Source organism: Lissotriton helveticus, chromosome 5_1 (assembly GCF_964261635.1).
Source record: "Lissotriton helveticus chromosome 5_1, aLisHel1.1, whole genome shotgun sequence".
Classification (NCBI taxonomy): Eukaryota; Metazoa; Chordata; class Amphibia; order Caudata; family Salamandridae; genus Lissotriton; species Lissotriton helveticus.
This window is the reverse complement of record NC_136065.1, coordinates 1,277,638,500-1,277,661,752: the sequence shown is the minus strand read 5'-3', so window position 1 is coordinate 1,277,661,752 and position 23,253 is coordinate 1,277,638,500. Positions and strand designations below refer to the sequence as shown.

General features: G+C 46.5%; 1 protein-coding gene across 1 annotated transcript in view; it reads left to right on the top strand.

Annotated features, from left to right (window-relative positions):
- Positions 1-23,253, top strand: part of LOC144752644 (fish-egg lectin-like) — a 496,941-nt gene that overhangs the window by 5,430 nt on the left and 468,258 nt on the right. The window lies entirely within an intron of this gene.

Here is a 23,253-nt window from a genome sequence, read left to right as displayed (position 1 = left end):
CTTCATCATCGACCTCCGAGAGATCAACAAAGTGGTGGTACCCCAGTACCCTGTGGTCTCAGACATCACCACCATCCTGACCTTGATTCCATCCACTGCCACCACCTTTTCCGTCATCGACCTCAAGAACGCATTCTTCTCCATCCCCATCCACCCAGACAGCCGATATCTCTTCGGCTTTACCCTAAAAGCCCGCTCATATAGGTTTTGCCGAGCTCCTCAAGGCTACACGGAAAGCCCTAGCATCTACAGCCAGGCCCTCAAAAGACAACTAGACCAAGTCCAGTTACCCGACGGGGTGGTGTTGGTACAATATGTCGATGACATCCTTTTGGCAGCCGACACCACCCCTCTAGCGGTTACCGCCACCATTCAACTCTTGCACTTCCTTGCGGAAAATGGCCACAAGGTCTCCAAGAAGAAGTTGCAATTCTGCCTACCCCAGGTCACTTACCTAGGCCACCTTTTGTCCAAAGATGGAAGAAAACTCACCCCTGATCGAATCCAAACCATTCTAGATACCCCTGTCCCTAAAACCCAGAAGCAGGTTCGCTCCCTATTAGGCCTCACCTCCTTCTGCCGACAATGGTTACCAAACTTCAGCCTCATTGTAAAACCACTGCTTTCTCTGCTAAACAAAGACGTCCCTTTCCCACCCCCTTGGACCCCTGAGTGTCAAACTTCCTTCACAGAACTGCGAGATGCCCTTTGCTCAGCCCCTGTCCTGGGTACCCCTGATTACAAAAAGCCCTTCTCCCTTTACACTCACGAAAGGGAGGGGTGCGCTTTATCTGTCCTGACCCAGGCCATCGGCCCTAAGCAACGACCGTGCGCTTACTTCTCTGCCACTCTTGACCCTGTCGCCAGAGCCTTGCCTGCCTGCCTTCGAGCTGTAGCTGCTGCTGCAGTCTCTATCCGACAGAGTGAGGGGATCGTACTCTCGAATTCCCTCACGGTACTGGTACCCCATGCAGTCGACACCCTCCTGAACCAAACCAAGACGCAACATCTGACGAGTGCACGACTGACTGGATACGAACTGACCTTGCTTGCCCCCCATATTACCCTGAAAAGATGCACCACACTGAACCCAGCAACTCTGTTACCCTTGCCAGAGAACGATCCCAATGTGCACCCCGTACATGACTGCGTGACTCTTACGGACGAACAGACCAGGAGTAGGGTCGATCTCAGAGACACGGCTTTCCCTGACCCCGACGGGGAGCTGTGGGTGGACGGTTCTTGCATCAAACTCCCCGATGGTACCACTTCCGCTGCCTATGCAGTCACCACGGCTCGAACTGTAGTAGAAACAGCCCGCATCACCCAGCGATCTGCCCAGGCAGCGGAACTGATTGCTTTGACGCGAGCCTGCATCCTGGCAACAGGAACCACAGCGAACATTTACACCGACAGCCAGTATGCCTTCGGGGTGGTTCACCATTTTGGGCTCCTCTGGAGGGAGAGAGGATTCTTGACCTCACACGGCACACCCATTTTGCACGGGGATCTAGTCTCCGCCTTAATTGAAGCTGTCCTCCTCCCCAACAAACTTGCCGTTATCAAATGCCAGGCACACAAGAAAGTGACAGACATTATTGGACAGGGAAATGCACTAGCCGACATCACCGCCCGAACAACAGCTGAAAATAGAACGACAACACATATGTACGTGACCAGGTCACAAGCAGAAAACTGGACTGACGCCAAGGACACAATTAGAGACATACAAACGACTAGCACACAACACGAATTGACTGAATGGACACGGGTGGGATTGAAAGACGATGAAGGCTGCTGGCGGACAAAAGACACGAACAGATGGTTGCTACCTGATTCGTACTTGATTCCCATATTAACCATGGCACACTCCCCTGCCCACATAGGATCAGCCCCCATGACCGAACTTGTCTCCAGGGTTTGGCACAATGACAAGATCCCAGATTCCGCCAAACGCCTGGTCCAACAATGCTTAATATGCCTGCAACACAACCCCGGGAAAGGAACTGTAGTACCCCGGGGGGGATTTGGGGTCCCAAACCACCCATTTGAAGTCCTGCAGATGGACTACATCCAGCTAGACAGATGCCAAGGCCTGAAATATGTACTAGTTGTGGTGTGCGCATTTAGCAAGTGGGTGGAAGCATATCCAACCCGTGACAACACCGCTATGGCCACTGCAAAGGTTCTGTTAAAGGAGTTTTTCCCCCGTTATGGCCTCTGTCGTGTTTTATGGAGCGATAATGGCCCCCACTTTGTAGCCAACGTTATCCAGCTCATCCTAAATGGGCTGGGTATTAAGCAGAAATTCCACGCAGTCTTCCACCCTCAATCTGCTGGGCTTGTCGAACGACACAATGCCACACTAAAGCTTAAACTGGCCAAAATAGTGGCTACGACGGGCCTGAAATGGCCAGACGCCCTCCCATTGGCATTGCTATCGATGCGCTCTACCCCCACCCGACATCACTTAACCCCTTATGAAGTTGTCTTCGGTCGACCCATGAGCGTCTGGTCTGCTCCGAAACCAACTTCCATTCATGACGTTCCGGATGTCCTAATGTCTGATTATCTGTACAAATTGACTGAAACTTTGTCTGTCCTTCATCAGCAGGTGCAGCAGGCCATCCCCGATGCTTCCAGGGGTCCGGGTCACGCCATCCAGCCGGGGGACTTCGTGCTGATCCGAAATTTCCAGCGATCAAAGAGTTTGGAACCCCGGTGGACGGGCCCCTGGCAAGTGCTGATCACCACTCGGACCGCACTTCGAGTGGAGGGGAAGAAACACTGGCTGCACGCTCATCACTGCAAAAAGGTCTCTCCAGCCAACACCCAAGAAGAGCTCCTGAACCAGGACCGACCATCGTTGAACTGCTACCCTGATACTGAGACACTTGAACTTTCAAAACATCCTGACCCCACTGTGCCATCTCGAGAAGGGTATTTCCTGCGTCGAAAGGAGGGAGCTTCGGCTAAGTAGGCCACGGACTAGGTTAAAGGATCTCAGAACGGTGACCCAAACTACCAAGGGTTACCCGGAGAGAAGCTAAAACTAAGTCTGTGGTCCTGCCCACTACCGAGCACCTTGAAGACGAAGATGATGGAAGCGCCAGATAAGAAGATGATGGAAGCGCCAAATAAGAAGCCGACGGAGACAGCAGGAAATACCCACTACAGAAATCCGAGAATAGACAGACTCCATAGCTCAAAGACAATTGCACTCTTCATCGTAATCCTCCTCTGTTTTCTCCTCATGACTACGCTCTGGATTATGGAAGAACACGCGCCTGCTCACGAAACATTCCTAACCACTCCTCAGCCTACCACCATGAAGGAACATTATCTAATTTCGCTCTCTCCTCAACTAAGAGAGAGGCGAAAGGAGTTTTGGAACAACTCTTTCGTGCAGCTACTTCACCAGCACAATCTTGCCACCAACGCCACCAACTGCTGGATCTGTGGGTTGCTACCCCATGCCACTGGACATTCAATACCATTCATCCCTTCACCCTTCTCCGTCCACGGCTCCTGCCTTGCCTGGCTGATCCTCCTGCAAGAGAGCTATACGGACAATGCCACCTCCAGCAGAACTGCAGCACATTCTTCTCATGGGGCCGGGCGAAACAAGACCAAGACACACTTCTGCCCGCTGACTCCCAGCGACTCGATCCAAATGGACATCCCGGCCAAAGAACGAATCGAAATGCAGGTGTTCAACAATCCAACCAGACCCACCTTCTCCTATCTGCGGAAACGAACGGCTGCCACTCTGACTGTGGCCCTGACGGTCATCAACGTCACAGGCCACATGTGTGTAGAAGGACTTGGGACACAGCTGGTGGGTCGCAGCGCTTGCCGCTTTACCAGCACTCTGGATTCCACGGATCCACCTTCCTTTGTGTCATCCCCAAACATGTATTTCATCTGCGGCACGAAGGCCTACACCTGGCTCCCCAAAGGCTGGGGGGGCACTTGCTACATCTCCTTCGTCCTTCCTCCAACTTATGTGGCCCCAGCGAATCACCACAGGCAAAAACGAGCCAAAGACGTTGAGCAAGCCGACTCAACAGGGGCGCAGTTCCTCGATGCTATGAAAGGACTCGTCCCCCTCTGGGGCCCGATGGCAAACAGCCGTGCCATCCGACATTTGACTCAGGCAGTCGAGACAACCATGAACATCACAGCGGGCATCTTTGCCAACAACACTGCCGAACTCCAAGCGGTCCGTTTGGTGGCTCTTCAGAACCGCCTCGTTCTAGATGTGGTTCTGGCGGACCGTGGAGGAGCATGCCGCATTATTGGGTCCAGCTGTTGTACATACATACCGGACAACTCACCCTCAGTGTACAAAGCCATCGAACATCTTCACAGACTCTCTTCAGAAGTTCACCAAGAGCAAGAAGAATGGTCGCTTGGTGGTTGGTTCTGGGACACCGTCAAAAGCTGGGGCTGGAGACTGCTCACCATTATCCTGATTCCCGTAGTTGTAATATGTGGCCTATGCTTAGGAATTCAATGTTTGCCACCTATGTGTTCTTTATGTGCGAGTTGTATTTTTCCCAAAACTGTGGACATTGGAAGCGAACATATGAGAGCATTGTATGATACCGAAGTTAGGAATTTGATGAAAATTGACATTGAGTAAGCAAGTTGGCTAGATATGTTGAAAAGGGAGGACTGTTGAAAGTTAGGCTGAAACCGTCAACATTATCGGCGCCCTCTTGCTCTCCTTAAACCTTTTGTGCGCGTAAAACAGCCGCCATTTTTGGCACCATGGCTTCCCTGCTCCCGCCGAGAGCCAGCGCGCCTCTCTCCCGCTCCTAGCTTCGCCGGCATCCCCCGCATGCTGACAACCCCCCTGCCTGCACCTGCTGCGAATCATAAAACCCCTCTTCAGCGCTGCTCTGCCCCAGGCCCTCGTCCTGTTCCCAGCGCAACACCTCCCTTCTTTCCATTTATGATCCCCGGCCCTTTGATGCAAACCCCCTTTTCCCCGTGTGCCCGTTCGTCTTCCTCGTTCCCAGGCCGACACCCAGCTCTGCCGATACTGTTCCTTGCCCCTCCCCGTGCAATAGAAAGTTTCCCCCCAGCAAGGGATCCCCGGGTTGATCAAAGCCCCCCGCCCTACGAGATCCGATCAAACCCCACACGCTCCGTGAATCGGCGGAATATCCAGCTGCGCGATGATCATCACCTGTTGTGAACGGGGCGGGGACTCCCACTGTAACCTTGCGTGGGAACGGACTGGGAAGGGGGGATTCTGAGGATGTCTTTCCGTACATCAAAGTATCGACGAGAATGTGTTACATGTAATAAAGAAATAAACTTGTGTATAAGAGGCCAGGCCTCAAGGATGCAGATTAGAGCACCTCAGAACGATACCTTCTGTCCGTTTCGTTGTGTTCTCCTCCGGAGAGAATAAAAACCTTGTTTCCTGCCTTCCAGTCTCCAGCGCCTGCCTCTTCAATAGTTTAACTTCTTTGTGGGTTCAAGAGGCGACACCGCCGGGCAATACTTAAGGATCTTATATTCTGGTTGGTAGTGCCCCCCATTTTAGTTTCTACACAACCAGATGGCCTTTTTAGTTGCTTGAAAGGTAAGAAACAATCCCAATGAAATCTCTTTACAGTGTAACCAATTCGGCTACACAAGAACTACTTGACAACTGATGTTGAGTTTAGTAAGGTTTAATCGTACATAAAAAAAAAAACAGATTGATATAAATCAGTCTTAAAATCATGGTGTAGAAATATAGGACAAACAGAATAAGCCAAAATATCCTAAAGTGATTTACCCTATATAACAAAAAGCATACAACTAATTCAGTTATAGCGATGCAAATGATCAGGAGAAAGATTTGAACATTAAATTGCATCAGTTGATTTTGAAGGTAAGCATGAGAACACTATCTTTCCCTACACTATCATGAAAGGGACAACCCTAAACTAAGAAGCATTGAGTAAGAATTGATAAAAGAAAGGTGTCAGCTGTCAGAGTCTTCAGCAAAAGAAACTCCCGCTAAGAATCATGTAGCATGAAGCCACACAAAGGAGAAGAAGAGGTCTGTCCCTCAGAAAGTCCTAAGATGTCTCTCTGTCCCTCACTAAGTTACAGCATAAGATATTAGTTGCATTCAAGATAAATCACATGAACAGCTCCAATACCATTCGGTTGCAGGGGGTTCTGCGGAGTCACAGAACTATGCTTGGGATCATGGAGCTTTAGTAGGCAGAGACTGAGTCATCCTACCACCTGAGTGTCCATGAGCTTGGGGACCCACTAGTTATAGTGCCTCACTTGCCCTCCTACTCACTCACTCACAGAAGAACAAGTGATTAGACACCCCAGAACATAACACTCCTGATCCTCTAGGAATCGTGGTTGCAGGACACACCCTTTTGCTTTTGCTTTCGCTCTCATACCAGTCCACAACAAATTTACAGAGACACGAGAAAAGTTGAAAATGTTTATTTTCACTATTGTGCTCTAGTATGCAGTATACGTGCCACAATAAGTAGAAAAATGCCTAACACAAATACGGTTAGCATAGCAAGTAGTCCATAAATCATAAAAGGTGCCGTAATTATATACAACAAGGTAGCATAACCTCCCTCCCCTTGTACAGAAGCAAAATTATTATGTATCAGAAGATCTCTGGGTGTTAGCAGCAGACCCCGTACCTCAGTCTATAGAAGGAAGATCTACATCAAAGGTGCTGTCCCTTCTCTGGGAAGATTTCTCTCCAACTAACTGTTACCCACCCATGTATACCTATTTGGCCAAAGCACATGTTCCTAAACAACAGCTGCACCTGCATTTTTTGTCTAGGTACTATGGCCTGACCAGAAAAGAATAACAAGGGTCATTGTTGTCTGCAATGTTCAGACTAAATCCCAGAAAAGAACAGAACGCAAAAACACCAGCATGTTTTGTGTGAAAATTGCAATGTGGCACAAAGCAAAATACGTTTGTATAGTAATGTGTGCAAAGTAGAAGACAGGCAGACCCAGGCTCATGCTAGAAGAGGGAAAATGACCAGGGCCACATGGAACACGTGACACCCCCCTCAATGGTCAGGACAGTGGCACGCAATTGCTACATAAGTCAGGGGTAAGCAGAACCAAAGCGTTTAAAACAGAAGATGGCCTGAAAGGATTTAAAGAAAATGAATTGTACACAAAAATATATCCAAATACAGCGTGTTGTCACTACCCGATATGTATGATGACAAGTAGAACGCCATCAGCTCAAGTAAGGTATCTGAACCATCCAAAGTGAAGCGCAGCCATCCAATTGACTAAATCAAATGAACCATCATGTTCCTCATATCCAGTGGTTGACTGGACAATACAAGGAGAACTTGAGGTATCTTCAATATAACTAAGATTCAAGAGTTGGTGAGCACCTCCACAGGTATCCGTTTCGGCCTATGGCCCCAACGAAGAGTTATACACAAGCTGCATACCAAAGGAAGAGTTCTGGTTATGGGACATCAACAGATCATAATCCGGGGCAGCATGTGACGGTGTAGCCAGGCATATGTCCAGGGCCCACTGGAAGGGGCATCAGATGTAGTAGACACAGGTTGCACACAGGTGAAGTAGGCATAGTGGAAGGTCAGACAGAAATCAACATCCAAAACGTCTAGTGGCATCACTCCAAAAAGCTGACACATCCGCTAACTGCAGTTGTTCCTGTCTGGGCAGAATCACAGATTTAGCAGCCATTGTGGATTAGAAGAAAGAGGACAACAATGCCACAAATCAAGACGAGTAGTAGCTGGTAACCACTGAACAAGCTGAAAAAAATAGAATGTATAAAGGCAGGGATTACTCCAAAAATTGTTTAGAAAGAAGAAACGAGTCTAGAGCCCACTAGTTTAAAAAAGTGTGCTAGGCATGCTGTATTAAATTCATTAAATATTTGGGGTATCAATTCCCCAAAATGGAGGAGAAAGGTCACGTTCAATAATGATTGTATTTCACTGGACATTCTCTCCACCTGCAATTCAAAGTTCTCACGGACTGACGTGAGAGCGACTTCTTGTTGAAAAAATAGCGCTTTGAGTCTGCGTAGCCTATTCAAATCTGTTATCAGGCTTGGAATGAAAGGCCACAACGAACTATCAACACTCCCCTGTGGAGGGGAGACCAGGACATTTGTGCAACAAGTAATGAGCTGGGAAACAGTTACCACGTATGGCATCCCATCCCACAGACAACAGTTGTCCTGCGTATTAAGGACAAGATAACTGCCATTGGTAAGCAATGTAAGAGTGGTGAGTAATAGCGGGAACAGGAGTAACTTTTAGAAAACAAGCCAAATTAGGGACAGAAACTTTCCAAGCACCGTGGAGCTTCACATGTTGACATACAAGGGAATGTCCGACAGTGGAATCACACTCTTGTCCTGTAAGAAAATCCTCTCTATCAGTTCATTGACAGCGATATGTAGATGTTAAAGACCACAACTCATGTATGTAACTGCTCCCAAGGGGCTCATATCTACCTTTGGGAACATTTTTAATGCAGGCAGTGAATTGAAACATAGAGATGGGCAACGTGATGACTCCATGTATTAACCAGACTGCAGACTGAGTTTCAGCTACAGTAAATGGTGGTGGTTCAAGTTTTTCTATTTGAAGCATAGTATCTATATGAAGCATAGTCTTTCATGGCCATCAATTGTTGTTTACTTGTTAAATTGAAAGGTAAAAACAATGCGTTTGCATTCAGGTAATCCCAGGGAACTCGCCCATTTTAGCATGTTTGTAGCGTCCACCTAAATTGCATAACTGATCTAAGTTGATGTTGACCATGATATAAATTAGACAATTCATTTTGTACAATATCAATAACAGAAGATAGAATGTTGTCTAAAGTATAAGTACGAGATGACAATGTGTTAATACTGTTATCAACAACAGCAAGCACGTAATCTAGAGCGTCCTGATCTATTTGTCGTTGACGTACAACAGCTTCCATTTGTGACAATTTCCAAAATTCATTATATACAGCATACACAAAACATTTTGCACAAGGGGACTTAGAACCCAAAAGGCAATCAGCAAGATGTATGTCTCCAGACAAAAGAGAAAGATGTTGTTTTACAGAAGAAAGTTCTAACCATTGTTGACATAATTTACCAACTGATTAGGTGGTGACAGTATTGGAATAGCGGTACTCTGGGTAGATTGGATAAGGTCTATGTAGTGTAAACCCTGAAGTGGTATTCATAAAATGTGAGTGACAAGCAATCATGTCTATCGCCCACAAAGCCCACCCAGATGGATTTTCATAGAGGAATTAAACGTACTGTTTCTTATCATTCAATTTAGTTGATCTGCAGTATAATTTATATAAGTGTGCCAGTTATCATAAAGTGCTAGTGATGGGATAGCTGGAGACGAACGGATCCCTCGACCTCTCGCAGTCTGGCTTCCGGGCCAACCACAGCACCGAGACCGCCCTCATCGCAGCCACCGACGACATCCGAGCCCTGCTCGACAACGGGGAAACTGCGGCCCTCATCCTCCTGGACCTCTCCGCGGCGTTCGACACTGTCTGCCACCGCACCCTAGTGCAACGCCTCAGCAACATCGGAATCCAAGAGAAGGCACTTGATTGGATCATCTCCTTCCTCGCCGGAAGGACACTGAGAGTCCGCCTCCCCCGTTCAGATCCGAGGCCACCAAAGTCATCTGCGGAGTACCACAAGGATCATCACTCAGCCCCACCCTCTTCAACGTCTACATGAGCCCCCTCGAGGCCATCGCACGCCAACACAACCTCAACATCATCTCTTACGCCGACGACACCCAGCTGATCCTCTCCCTCACCAACGACCCCACCACCGCCAGGACCAACCTACACGAAGCGATGAGAGACGTAGCCGAGTGGATGATGAGCAGCCGCCTGAAACTGAACTCAGATAAGACGGAAGTCCTCATCCTGGGATCCTCACCCTCCGCCTGGGACGACTCCTGGTGGCCCCCTGCCCTGGGCAGCTCACCCAAACCTACAGACCACGCACGCAACCTGGGCTTCATCCTGGACTCCTCCCTCTCCATGACCAGACAAGTCAACGCCGTCTACTCATCATGCTTCAACATCCTGCGCATGCTACGTAAGATCTTCCGGTGGATCCCCACCGAGACCAGGAAGACGGTCACCCAGGCCCTCGTCACCAGCCGACTGGACTACGGCAACTCCCTCTACGCCGGAACCACCGCCAACCTCCAGAAGAAACTCCAGCGGATCCAGAACGCCTCAGCAAGACTCATCCTCGACATCCCCCGACACAGCCACATCTCCGGACACCTGAGAGACCTGCACTGGCTCCCGATCAACAAGAGAATCACCTTCCGTCTCCTCACCCACGCACACAAAGCCCTACACAACCAGGGCCCGAGATACCTCAACAACCACCTCAACTTCTACACTCCCACACGCCAGCTCCGATCAACCAGCCACGCCCTCGCCGCCGTCCCACGCATCCGAAGAGCCACCACAGGAGGAAGGTCCTTCTCCTACCTGGCCGCCAAGACCTGGAACTCCCTCCCGACCCACCTCCGCCTGACCCAAGACCACCTCGCCTTCAGGAAGCAGCTCAAGACCTGGCTGTTCGAGCAGTAGCGCCCCCCCCTTCCCCAAGCGCCTTGAGACCCTCTGGGTGAGTAGCGCGCTATATAAATGCTTGATTTGATTTGATTTCATCGTAGTTTGTTGGATTGTGTCATTGAGAAAAATGATTTGGGTTGGTATTAGACATGCACAAGACAAGCCAAGGCTTTTGTGCCCCAGACTGATTTCGGTAAGCATATTTTTTTTAAAGGAATGGGAACCAATTTAAAGTAATATGATGCTGGATCCAAAAGGTTATAGTCGGTAAAGTAAGTGTATTTCCTTTTTTTGCATATTCAAACTACCCCGAGATGAAGAAGGGCAATGTTCCTATTGAACACAAATGACCCTGCACTCGAAAAACATAAGTAGACTATTTTTACAATCGAATATTCTCCATAATGTGAAAACAGAGCAGAGTATAAAGAGATTGCTTCCCAAATGAACTAGATCACCAACTTTGGGGAGCCAGCCAATAACAAGAATTAGAACAGCTGTATCCGCTGGCGAGGTTGAAGACAAGTGTGTTTTTGCCAGAGCATCACGACTCCTATATAGATCCTGTAATACAGTACAGTGGTTATCTACATCAAATGTTGTGGCAGCCACCACAATGTCTAGACCCTCAAAGTCTGGAACAAACATCTTAATGCCAAAGAGCATTTCGTAAGGGATCCACCCACTCAGAGATCTTCTTGAGAGAATACCCTTGCTGTTAAAGATTGCTTTAACTCACTGTCGATCCGCTCCACAACAGAATTGCCATCAGGCCTATATGGAGATGATAAATGCACCTGCACTCCCATGGACTTAATTGAATCCCGGTAAGCCTTAGAAGCAAAAGTTGGTCCTTGGTCCGAATGGAAATTGCCACAAGCATAACTCCAGACAAAGATGTGCAAATCTTTTAAAACCGTGCTAGCGTTAGCAGAGCGCTGCAGGAAAAACACAGAGGAATCTAGTGTTCTGACTAAATCCCAGGAAAGAACTGAATGCAAAAACAACAGCATGTTCTGTGTGAAAGTTGCAATGTGGCCCGAAGCAAAATACGTTTGTATAGTAACGTGCGCAAAGCAGAAGACAGGCTGATCTGGGCTCAGGCTAACATAGAGAAAATTACAATGGTCACATGGAGCACGTGCCAATTCCATGATTCAGCACAAATTGGCTACTGGCACCACCTTTCCAAAATCAATAAGTTGCTACTTCATTTGTCCTTGGCCATTCTCCTCCTCCTCCTTGAGTGTTATCGTTTTTCCTCTTGCCAAGATCCATCTTCACATACCTTGCTATCAAATTAAACATAAGTCCTTCTTTACTAACTAATGAGTCTTTGTCAACACCTGCAGTGGAAACAAAAATTCGAGCAAACTCATTCTATATCGAAGGTTAAATAAGAATCAGGGAGGCTAAGAGGAGCAGCCGAGGTAAAGATGGCGTGACTGATTGCAACATGCCCACTGTCTTTCTCTGATGGATCGACGATCCGACAGACAACTGTTTGACCTGGGAGACGATACTGTGAACGGCTCTTGGAGTGTTTACTGCCTGCTGAGAGTGGTGTGGCGACGGTTTCTGGTGGGCGCTTACATCTGTTTTTGGCACTGGAAACAGCGGAGCTGGGGCAGGCAGCCAAGATGGCCCCGGGCAAAAGCAATGGCGCATAGAGGAGGCAAAGTGGGAAAACCCGGATGACCAGCAGCGTGGCAGTCAACAGTGGAGTTACAGCATTGGCGGGCAGCAAACAGGCAGATACCAGAGGACCCACACCTGAGACAAGGCGGCGTGGTGGATCTGGAAAAGGGAAACGAGAAGTGGGAGCCAAGAAGACTACTAACAAGTCAATTACACAGGTAGAGGAGGGCCGAATACAACCCTCGGATGGCCACACTCCCCACGCTGCTATCTTGACTCCCCACCCAGAGCCCCCCTCGGAGTGTGGAGAGAAAAGCTGTCTGGCTGTAGATGAGGTTGTAATACCAGAAAGAGAAGATGGGGCAGGGGACTATGAGAGGGGAGGTCCGGGGAAAGATAAGGATGGCATTCTGCAGAGTGCTAGGCCCTCTAATACTATACAGCAGTGCAGAGGGGACCTGTCACCAGACCTACCGGGTGAAAAGTTTGTTTCTCGAACTGATGATTCAGACTCAGACTTGCTTGGCCAAGAAGTCACCCTTTCAAGTAGCGAGGCTCTTAGAGATTCTTGCAGTAGCACCTCAATTGATGATATCCAACTGACATTGAGAAAGAAATCTATGAAAAAGGAAAAAAAGGAAAGATCATTAAAAACAGAGTGCTGGCAAACAGTTAAAGTGAGATTACTCTAATACCAACCTGTTGCCCAGGAAGAAGGAGCAGATGCAAGCCTAAAGGAAGAGGTGAATACAGATAAACAGTCCAGCGAACCCTCATTGACAGCTATCTTCTCATTTATTAAGTAAATGCAGGAGGATATCAGAAAGGATGGATGCAGAGCAAGAGTTGCCTCTAAAAAGGTGCAAGCGACGATACGAAAGACAAAAAAAATGTGTGAGGAAATCAACGAGCAAGTGACCTCTGTTGAGACACGGGCAGAGCAGTAGAATCTTTGAAGTCACAAAATAATGACCTAGGAGAGGCTATATCAGATATAATGCTCAAGTTGGAAGAGCAGGAAAATTGAATGAGAGGAAATAATCTGCGCTTCCTAGGGATTCCGGAGGGAGTAGAGGGTAGTAACCCCAGAGCTTACATTGTGAACTTATTGAAGAACGCCTTCCATGATCAACTGAAACTGGACTGGGACTCGGAGATACAGCACATCCATCAATTTCCATTTATGATTAAAAAACAACTGCAAGAAAGAACAAGAGCAATGCTAGTATTCTTTGGGAATTTTCTAATGAGGCAACTAGTGTATGATAGAGGGAGAGGTGTGGCGCTGCGGCTAGGGCAACTGACTCCGGAATCTGGGGATCACGGTTCGATCCCCGGCACCGGCGGCAGATTTGCCCAGCACCATGTGACTCTGGGCAATAGCTTGCTTAATCTTCCCAATGGCCCCCAACTGCGAGAGACCCTTATGGGTGATTGTGCGCTTTACAAATGTGGATTATTATTATTATTATCAAGCTCACCCTAATTCCCCAAACATCTGTAATGGTATGTCATTCTTTGAGAAGCCAGACTTTGCACATGCAACGGTAGAAAGATGCTGGCGCCTACGACAATTGTTTTCCCCCTTTCAAAGAGTAGGGTCAGAGGTGTTTTTACGGAATCCACCTAGACAAAAAATCAAATGCAGACGGATGCTTCGCAGCTTTACATCAGAAGTTCAAGCGCAAGACTTCCTGGAAGAAATCAGAAGAAAAGACAAGGGAGAAAAAGAAGTGGATCCTGCTTAATGAACGGATAGCGGGTCTGTTTTATTTCTAAGGAGATAATAAGAACTTTAGGATTGAGTAGTCGCAGTAGAACATGACGCTAATTGCAGAGAGAGAAGGTGGCGCAATTAGTTAGACGCACATCACTCAGGGAAGGCAAACAGGGAGTAAGGGAAAGGCTATTTCAAAGAGGGAGTAGAGGGACTCCGGCAGGTAATGGCTTTTTTTGGGGGGTTTATTGTAGGAGCTGGTGCAGGGGTGTGATTAATAAATGGACAATGGAAGCAGAAAGTGCAGTCTGGGACATTAGAACATAGGGATGGGTACACTACGGATTGCATCAATAAATATCAGTGGTCTAAATGAGTTGAAAAAAAGACAGATGTTGTCACGGGGGCTGCAAATACTGCAGGTAGACATTGTAAGCATGCAGGAACCCCACATAGAGGCTAATCAGAAGGACCTCCTAAAACACCTGGGGTACAGCATAGTGGGGGCTACGACGCAAGGGACCCGCACACGGAGGGTTGCAATTCTAACTCGCATCAAAACAATAGAGTTTCCACAAGCGAGGACGGATGCTCTTGGATCCTGGGTCTTAGCTAGTTGTAGACACCCAGGATTCCCCGTTTTTACCCTATGCACACTATATGGCTGCAATGTTGATGATCCCTCCCTATTGGAATGGTTATCTAATGAGCTGACCCACTGGCAACTCCCTATAGTCATCGGTGGTGATTTTACTATTAAACTTACTAGCGATTGAAAACCAGGGCAAAAATATATGGGAAGGAAGCCCAAAGTATTCCAGGTGATATGTGATCTATGCCAGATGCACATATTGGGTGATTTATAGGCTAAACAAGGCCATCAGCATATGGGTTTACTTATTTCTCTGCCCTGCATCAGAAGTATGTAAGACTAGATTATTTCTTTGCCTCAACCTCAAGCAAACAAAAGAGTACAATCAAATGCTGCTGAGGTTTCTTTCGGTTAGAACTAGAGTTAGATTGGGGGGGGGTGGCTGTTTGGGAAAATGCCCTTCCTGGAATTTTGAGAGGGCCTGCTTAGTGGATGACGCTTATGTGGAACATGTGAGGAAATGGATCCCAGATTTCTTGCAAAGAAATTTTGGAACAGCTTCACTGAGCATAGTTTGAGATACCTTAAAAGCAGGTATTAGGGGAGAAATAACACAATTTTCATTTAGAAAGAGGAAAAATAAAAATGAATGCCTATGGCTTCTTCAACAAATACTTGCCCAGACAGAAGGGAAGTTATTTGCTGCACTTCATCAAAAAAAGGGGTGGAAGAAGCCCAGATGGAAGTAGCATGGAAGAAAGCAGAAATAGGGGAAATAAAACTAAGATAGACTATAGATAAGGCAGCGACTAGTCAGGAAGGAATGTACGAATGTAGTGAAAGGGTGGGACACTTACTAGCAGGCAGGATCAGGCAGGAATTTACATGCAGTCAAATTTACATGGCGAGGGATCCCACAATAGGGCTGGCAAACAAAACCGGGGAATTTCAAGCTGCTTTTTATAACTTCTATAAAGCTTTATATACAGATGATTGGGGAATCTGGGAGGTCTTTTCACTGGAAGAGAAAGAGCAATTAGACCTGCTTTTAAGCCGGGATGAGATTGGGATGGCAATATCTAATCTACCTAGAGGGAAAGCGGCAGGACCTGACTTAAACCCAGTAGAATTTTATAAGGTCTTTCAAGAACAGCTCAAGGAAACTATGACAACTATGTTTTTACAGATTGCAAAGGGGAATACACCTCCGAGATCATGGGCCTCAGCAAAGATTATAGTCTTTCCAAAGAACTATAAACCTGTTCTTGAATTAGGGTCTTACCGGCCTTTAACCCTAATAAACGGGGACATAAAAATATACTCAAAAACGTTGGCATCCTGTCTTTCACAGACTATCCACAGGATCATATCCTTGGGGCAGCATGGCTTCATCCCTGGGAGAGGCACCATAAAACACATTAGAAGGATTATCACTCTGTTCGATGCCAGCCAGGTGCCAGGAGACCCTATGGCCGCTATATTGTTTAATGCAGAAAAAGCATTTGATATGGTCTCCTGGCAGTTTCTCTGGACTATAATGTGTAGAAACAGGATAGGATACAAATGAATTGGTGCGGTCAAAGTTCTGTATTACAATCCAGAGCTAAAATTTGTATGAATTGGGAATTGATGAAGGCCTTTTAAAATAATGAGAGGAACGCGACAAGGATGCCCCTACTCACTGCTACTTTTTGCGTTATATTTATCAATCCTTTCTTGAAACAACTGGAAATGGTGGCAGATATCCTCCGGTACGAACAGGAGAGTAAAGTGTTGGCTTACGCCGACAACATAGCTTGGTCACGCCCCATCCTGAAGCTTTTAGATTTGGTGCACTTTCGGGATATGCCCTGAATAGGGACAAAACACAGATAATTATCAATGAACTTGTGTCTTTTACTAATAGCATTGTAGTAAAAAATAAAAACATATCTGGGGGTTACGATAACCTCTGATTTGGATGCAGTGATAAAAGATAACATGGGGCCATGCACAGAAGAGACTTAAAATGGTAGACAATTTACATCTAAATTTGATCAGAAGAAGCAACATAATCAAAATGGTAATTTTTCTGAGGATATTATATTTTTCAAAAGCAATCACCCTTACTTTCGTTAACACTTGGTTTAGGAAATTTGAAAGCATATTCACACAGTTCTTCTGGGTATACTCTAGACCAAGGAGGGCGATTAAATATTTAACATTACCCAGGGAACGTGGAGGATTGGCCCTGCTGAATTTAAAGTTATACTGGTGGGCGTCCCTCATTCGTGCAATTTACAACACTCCTGAGGGAAGATGGTGGTAATCAAAGGGCAAAATGTCCTCTCCTCTTTCAACTAGTGATTGGCTCCAAAGCTAGGGGATGTTTATGGCGATAACTAGATTACGCTATTACAAAAGTGTAAGATTTAAGATGTTGCTTACGGCCTTTTAAGTATGGACTTCTGTACGCTGTCTTCTAGGAGTGGGAAGGTCGAACTATTATACCCCACTTTGCAGAATAAGAATCTGCCGGATATTTTTAATGACTCATATTTTCATAACTAGATAAAGGTGGGAATACATACTTAGGCTGTTTTGTCTTACCAACAAGGACGTTTTCAAATACCTTCAAGTAGAAGATTACTTGCAGAGGAAGAGAGGGGTATAGAAAGATTTGAGGGTTGCGAACTTATGGATAAAATGATACAAGATGCCCGCCTCGTATTGGGATTCTATACAAACTTCTTAATGGATACATGAAAAATGATCTGGTACAAAACTCCAAGAAGTGGTAGGGGATTTTAGGTATAACAGACAGTGCCTTTCCTAAAGCCGTATCAGATAGTCTAATTATATTAATGCCGGCTAACCTTCAAACGCAGTATTTAAAAACTTGTTTTGATTTGTATTACACGCCTTATCGGATTGCCAAATGGGGTGAGGGGAAAGGTGTGTACTATCCATGCTGCTTGTTGTAAAAACAGATTTAACTCATATGTTTGCTACATGCGAAAAAACATAGGCCACTAATCAAAGAGATCAGTGAATTGTTCAGGAAGGAATTATTACTACAGGTTGATGTAGCTCCCCCCCAGTAATAATATTGGGTGTAACAAATTTGGAAGTAAAGGATGGGGGTGACTTTGTTAATATAGCAATGTCAGTGTTTAGAATTTGAGGTGCCTCAGCGTGGTTGGACCCCACCACTCCATCACCTCAACAATGGTTAGCTTGATTATTGGTGAGCTACAACTTAGGAAAAGATATATATATGCAAAGCGGATGTAGGGCTAGAGAAAAGGGAATGAGATTCTGTCAATGTTTTGCCAAATGGGTGGTTTAAATTGCATTTGCACTTCATGAATACTATACTGCTTGACAAGGAGAGGTAGATATTCACAGGAAGGAGCGATGGGTCAGTTAGTACCAGGATTCTTATATCAACTGTGTTTTACAGATCTTATTCTGTTGTTAAAAGGAAGAACGCATTTGCACTTTGTGGGTGCCTTTTGCTGCTACAGGAAGGCCATCTGGAAAGTAAATTTAAAAAGCAGGATGATACAAACCTGAACATATCAAGCACCATGATAATTAAATATATTTCCAAATGGTGATTTGAATCGGGAAGGGTCCCCGTTTTTAGCTAAATGCCTGAGATTGATAACTAGAGCTTACAGTACTTTTAATCCGGGTGTGGTGTTTAAAGGGACTGTGATATCATTGTTAAATACATATCACACTAGTCTAATGCACTTTGACATTATTGTTAAAAGTTGTTAAAAGGAAGGATGCATTTGCACTTTGTGGTCACTGTAGGCTGCTCTAGAAAAGCAAACTTAAGTACAATTGTTAGCAAGGGGGAGATCTTTCGTCAAATTGATAGTTCTTTAGCACTTTGATCGGGTTGTTAAAGGATGGAATGAAACAAGAGAGGACCCCCATGGCTAATTGTCTTAGATAGGTATTTCGTGTTTATAATATTTTCTCATTGAAGGTTGTAGTTAATGTGATTAATGAATCTTAAATACTAAATACATGCCACACTAATGCACTTTGATATCGTTATGAAACTTTCCTGTAATGATATAAAATCCTATAGATTCTATGAAACTCCTGTAATGTATGAGAATGTATGGAAGGGTGGAGAAAATAATTACTTTCTGTTTTCTTGTCAATAAAAATAGTTAAATAAAACAGAAGGTTAAATAAGAATCAAATGTTAGACCTAAACACGAGCTTGTACTGAAACTGTTTTTGATGCCTAAAATCATGTCGACTTAATAGTGCACAGGGTAACAAATGCATACACATTTCTAAACTCATAACAAATGAAGTTTCTTAAAGCCTGAATAAATTGCAAAAAATTACGAAAAAGATGTTATTTCAAAGTACACTAATATGGATAGCTGAAATGAAATATTCTCTATTGTTTAACTTAGTTAAAACCATAACAATTTCGATAAATGTAAACAATCCGTAGAGGAAAATATAATATACATATTAAAATCATTACTTGCCATTATTAAGGTTTACAGCTTTTGATAATATCATGTCTAGACGTTATTATTTTTATTTTTTTAACTCTTTATTAGTGACCGTAGTAAAACCTTACATTTGTATCAGGACATATACTTAGCACAATCAATTTTTCCCCTTTTTGTTTTTGTGATCCCATGTAAACTCTCGTCTCATAGTATATACATAAAATCTATCAATAGAGTCCGTAAAGGCAAAAATGAACAAGCCTAGTATCACTATCATCGATTGTCAGTTCCTCATACTGACTACAGCCTGCAAGATCGCTCATACAGGAATAGTATTGTTCTCAGTGCATTAAATACCCAACCCTAACACTCCCCCCTTCCTCTAACCCACCCACTCCTGGTCGCTTCAGATTTATCCAGGTGATTCTCTCAAGATAAACTAGAGTAGACAATCAACTGCAGTCTTAGGGCATAATTTTTCTGTACACCTTCCTACGGGAGGGGAAGGGGGGCAACCTCCCAATCGAAGTCTCCTCCACTGAGCAAGCTATTGTGAACCAGCTACTTGAGGAGTGACTGGATCTATTTCTTCCAATTTCAACACCATTGGATCCCATTCCATCGTTATGGGTTGCTTTCTAATTCCTCTCTCTTCCTCTCTCCTTAACACCATTACTGCTGATGGTTTTCCCCTCCTGTGCTGGATATTATTATTTCCCATTGTTCATGACAAGGTCAGCTCTTCATAAGCACACGACCAGTGTACTGCATGACGAGCTGAACTCGTCATGAGCATCGAAGGGGTTAAAGCCGCGCCCTCTGCCCGACTCCACTGCACCAGATACGAATGCCATGTAGTCAACCTGGGAGGCCTTGGGGATTTCCATCTCATCGTTATGCATCTAATCGCCAGAATCAGGGCTAGGTCTATGAATTTTAGGTGAACCTTCAATGACTTAGATGTCTTACGTACCCCTATTAAACAATACAGGGCTTCTATCAGGACAGGTAATTGTGTAATAGTGTGAAGCATCTGGCATAGTTCTGCCCAATAGTGCAGTAAACGCGGGCAGGACCACAACATGTGAATGAAGTCAGCCTCTTCGCCTTGGCACCGGGGGCAGCAATGTGGGGAGTCTGGGAACATACAATGTATGTGCTTGGGCGTTAGATATGCTCTGTGGAGCACCATTGTCTGAATGAACCGGGATTTAGCGTTACGTGATACCCGTTTTGGGTGCTCCAGTATAAGCTGCCAGGTCGTTCTGAGTGTCGTAAGCAGAATTGGAAACACAACAATGATGGACAGAATGTGGATCAATGTCACACATTCACCCCAGTCCAAAGAACTGGGCCCAAATCCATTGTTTTTCCACTCCACACCACCCTGGGTTAGACAATGGCAATATGCAAATCAGCGCTGACCCTGTGCCCCATGGGAACAGTCCAGTCCGAACTACAAAAGCCATGTCCTTCCCAGAACGGAAACAAGCATCCGAGGACCGGCCCGGTTTCGAGGTAACACCTCTCTTCAGCCCGGCTAGCTTGATTCCAGTGGTGTGGAGTGCCTGGGACTCACGTCTGAGCATCCCCAGTACACTTAGAGCGGTAACTGCAAACACAACAATGATGGACAGAATGTGGATCAATGTCACACATTCACCCCAGTCCAAAGATCTGGGCCCAAATCCATCGTTTTTCCACTCCACACCACCCTGGGTTAGACAATGGCAATATGCAAATCAGCGCTGACCCTGTGCCCCATGGGAACAGTCCAGTCCGAACTACAAAAGCCATGTCCTTCCCAGAACGGAAACAAGCATCCGAGGACCGGCCCGGTTTCGAGGTAACACCTCTCTTCAGCCCGGCTAGCTTGATTCCAGTGGTGTGGAGTGCCTGGGACTCACGTCTGAGCATCCCCAGTACACTTAGAGCGGTAACTGCAAACACAACAATGATGGACAGAATGTGGATCAATGTCACACATTCACCCCAGTCCAAAGATCTGGGCCCAAATCCATCGTTTTTCCACTCCACACCACCCTGGGTTAGACAATGGCAGTATGCAAATCAGCGCTGACCCTGTGCCCCATGGGAACAGTCCAGTCCGAACTACAAAAGCCATGTCCTTCCCAGAACGGAAACAAGCATCCGAGGACCGGACCGGTTTCGAGGTAACACCTCTCTTCAGCCCGGCTAGCTTGATTCCAGTGGTGTGGAGTGCCTGGGACTCACGTCTGAGCATCCCCAGTACACTTAGAGCGGTAACTGCAAACACAACAATGATGGACAGAATGTGGATCAATTTCACACATTCACCCCAGTCCAAAGATCTGGGCCCAAATCCATCTTTTTTCCACTCCACACCACCCTGGGTTAGACAATGGCAATATGCAAATCAGCGCTGACCCTGTGCCCCATGGGAACAGTCCAGTCCGAACTACAAAAGCCATGTCCTTCCCAGAACGGAAACAAGCATCCGAGGACCAGCCCAGTTTCGAGGTAACACCTCTCTTCAGCCCGGCTAGCTTGATTCCAGTGGTGTGGAGTGCCTGGGACTCACGTCTGAGCATCCCCAGTACACTTAGAGCGGTAACTGCAAACACAACAATGATGGACAGAATGTGGATCAATGTCACACATTCACCTCAGTCCAAAGATCTGGGCCCAAATCCATCGTTTTTCCACTCCACACCACCCTGGGTTAGACAATGGCAATATGCAAATCAGCGCTGACCCTGTGCCCCATGGGAACAGTCCAGTCCGAACTACAAAAGCCATGTCCTTCCCAGAACGGAAACAAGCATCCGAGGACCGGCCCGGTTTCGAGGTAACACCTCTCTTCAGCCCGGCTAGCTTGATTCCAGTGGTGTGGAGTGCCTGGGACTCACGTCTGAGCATCCCCAGTACACTTAGAGCGGTAACTGCAAACACAACAATGATGGACAGAATGTGGATCAATGTCACACATTCACCCCAGTCCAAAGATCTGGGCCCAAATCCATCGTTTTTCCACTCAACACCACCCTGGGTTAGACAATGGCAATATGCAAATCAGCGCTGACCCTGTGCCCCATGGGAACAGTCCAGTCCGAACTACAAAAGCCATGTCCTTCCCAGAACGGAAACAAGCATCACTGTTGTGTTTGCAATTACCGCTCTAAGTGTACTGGGGATGCTCAGACGTGAGTCCCAGGCACTCCACACCACTGGAATCAAGCTAGCCGGGCTGATGAGAGGTGTTACCTCGAAACCGGGCCGGTCCTCGGATGCTTGTTTCCGTTCTGGGAAGGACATGGCTTTTGTAGTTCGGACTGGACTGTTCCCATGGGGCACAGGGTCAGCGCTGATTTGCATATCGCCATTGTCTAACCCAGGGTGGTGTGGAGTGGAAAAACGATGGATTTGGGCCCAGATCTTTGGACTGGGGTGAATGTGTGACAATGATCCACATTCTGTCCATCACTGTTGTGTTTGCAATTACCGCTCTAAGTGTACTGGGGATGCTCAGACGTGAGTCCCAGGCACTCCACACCACTGGAATCAAGCTAGCCGGGCTGATGAGAGGTGTTACCTCGAAACCGGGCCGGTCCTCGGATGCTTGTTTCCGTTCTGGGAAGGACATGGCTTTTGTAGTTCGGACTGGACTGTTCCCATGGGGCACAGGGTCAGCGCTGATTTGCATATCGCCATTGTCTAACCCAGGGTGGTGTGGAGTGGAAAAACGATGGATTTGGGCCCAGATCTTTGGACTGGGGTGAATGTGTGACATTGATCCACATTCTGTCCATCACTGTTGTGTTTGCAATTACCGCTCTAAGTGTACTGGGGATGCTCAGACGTGAGTCCCAGGCACTCCACACCACTGGAATCAAGCTAGCCGGGCTGATGAGAGGTGTTACCTCGAAACCGGGCCGGTCCTCGGATGCTTGTTTCCGTTCTGGGAAGGACATGGCTTTTGTAGTTCGGACTGGACTGTTCCCATGGGGCACAGGGTCAGCGCTGATTTGCATATCGCCATTGTCTAACCCAGGGTGGTGTGGAGTGGAAAAACGATGGATTTGGGCCCAGATCTTTGGACTGGGGTGAATGTGTGACATTGATCCACATTCTGTCCATCACTGTTGTGTTTGCAATTACCGCTCTAAGTGTACTGGGGATGCTCAGACGTGAGTCCCAGGCACTCCACACCACTGGAATCAAGCTAGCCGGGCTGAT